General features: G+C 42.7%; 1 long non-coding RNA gene across 1 annotated transcript; it reads left to right on the plus strand.

The window, feature by feature from the left end:
• Positions 1–1,371: 1,371 nt before the first annotated feature.
• On the plus strand, positions 1,372–1,998 carry LOC136351350 (uncharacterized). Its single transcript, XR_010734374.1, has 3 exons — positions 1,372–1,545; positions 1,640–1,738; positions 1,818–1,998. It is a non-coding gene; the product is annotated as an uncharacterized lncRNA (long non-coding RNA).
• The last annotated feature ends 261 nt before the right edge of the window (positions 1,999–2,259 follow it).

A 2,259-nucleotide genomic window follows, 5' to 3' on the forward strand; every position in this document is an offset into this window, starting at 1 on the left:
GGCGACAAACGGCGTCTCGTGCACCATCTCCTCCGGCTCCGCCATCTCCTCCTCAGGATCCTGCACCGTCTCCTCCTCATGCTCCGCCAGCACCGTCTCCACCTCAGGCTCCAGCATCGACTCCTCCTCAGGATCCTGCACCGACTCCTCCTCGTGCTCCTACACCTACTCCCCCGCAAGCTCCTCTTCCGGCACCTTCAAAGTCAAGGGCCCCCCCAGCTCCACCGCCTGCCCACACAAGGGCAACGAAGAAGGCGAAAGTTGACGCCGCCAAGAACAAGGACCCGGGGTACGATTGCACGCAAGAGGAGCTTGACGCTTACGTTGCATCAGAAGTCAAGAGACAATTCAAGCCTCGAAGTCCAGAAAAGAAGATTCCTATAGACCCCAGTGTCAGGAACTTCTTCAGGGGTATGTCTGCATCTGTCAAGGAGGCCATCAAGCTATCGGACTATGAGCGAACGCTGAAGAAAGCATCTTCTGGAAAGTCCAAACCAGTCCCTCAGCTTGGAGAGCAACCAAACCAGGAGATCGAGCCGTTGGTGACCGGTAAAGAAATGACGATAGAACAATTTATTACTGACACCGGTCTAACTACGGATCAATTGCTAGGAGTCGCACCAATCGAAAAGGCGGAAGTGAAATACATGTACGAACTCGGTAAACCGCTTGTCAAGCCTGAGCTGCTGCAGTCCCTACCCACACAAATGTACAAGTTCCATCAGCTGTACATGGAGATGAGCGCCACCGGTAGAGAGATGATCGGAGCGAGGATCAGGGACACGGACTTCTTGCAAGGAGATGACATTCTTTGGATCAATTTCAGGGGAATCTACGAACTATACCAGCTGGACGCCCTCGACGTCTCTATTATGAGTTGCTGGATTTGCTGGATTTTGTAAGTATATTGTTCAGTTAGATTTCTTACTATATGTCTCCTTTAATTAATTAGGTCCTTGTATATAAGTAGACTATAGAAAATAATATACTCCCATTTATCGTTGTAGAATGGAGATTCAAAGGGCCCGACGGCAGAGGGTTTTCGATACTGGATTCATCGACCCTCGGAAAGTAAACGTCGCAATGCTCGACCAATATCCACAAGAAACAGAGGACAATCTCGTCCATCTCCTGAAGGCGCAGCATTACAAGACGTTCATACTGTTGCCATACAACACAGAGTTAGTTTAATTTTACTGTCTTCCTACATACCAAATTTCATTCCCGTACGAACTTGCTAAGTGTTTCATATGTAATGCATCCCACGCACATTGCAGATTCCACTGGGTGCTTTTACTCTTCGACCTGGAGGCCTGCACCGTCAACGTATATGACTCAATGGATAAAAAAGAGTCTACGTTTGACAAGGTTTTCGAACTTATAGACAGGTACCGTCATAAGTTCCTTTGTTAATTAAGAAAATCTTGTTATGTTAATTGCTACTACGAATCATAGCTTTAAACTCCATGTAGGGCTTGGTATCGGTTCCGTCATTTGGTCCGCGGCAAATGGAGAGAAAGACTTAGGCGGAAGTTCAAATTTCCTGTGAGTACACATGCTCTAAATTTATATTTCTCCGATTCAAATACATACAAGTGTATATTAATTAGATCTCTCGTTGTTTGTCATTTATTTGTAGTGCGCAAAGCAAAAGCAGGGAACTAACTTGTGCGGCTATTACGTGTGCGAGTATTGCCACTGCCTTGCAAACCAAATCATCACCACAAGAGAGCTCGATGTACGTACAAATAAATTCAAAATTTCATTACGTAGCGATTTCTTGTTTAATTACTAATCAATTTCATACATTCATATAGTTTATTCGCATGAGGGATAACCTGACCACACACAAGGAATTTATCACGGCGGTTCAAGAACAACTCATGGGATTCATCAACGAAGAAATCCTTGATCCCAAGGGTGAATTCTACTACGACGGAAACACAATTCACCGGTCCTTAGCTTCTGAGCTAGCAGCGAGTACTGCTACGTCGAAATCGTAGCTAGCTAGGACATATAATGGATTGTAATTAATACATGACTACATATGTTTCTATATGCATGTGTACACATTTTCTATAATGTAAATATATTTTGGTCATATATATATCTATATACATATGCATTTGCATAACATATATATGTATAAATACATATATATTATGCATGTATATACATATAATATAATATAATATATATATATATATACATATATATATATATGTATGCATATATATGTATTGAAACATATATATGCAT

The sequence above is a fragment of the Oryza sativa genome, chromosome 8, assembly GCF_034140825.1.
Source record: "Oryza sativa Japonica Group chromosome 8, ASM3414082v1".
In the NCBI taxonomy this organism is placed as follows: domain Eukaryota; kingdom Viridiplantae; phylum Streptophyta; class Magnoliopsida; order Poales; family Poaceae; genus Oryza; species Oryza sativa.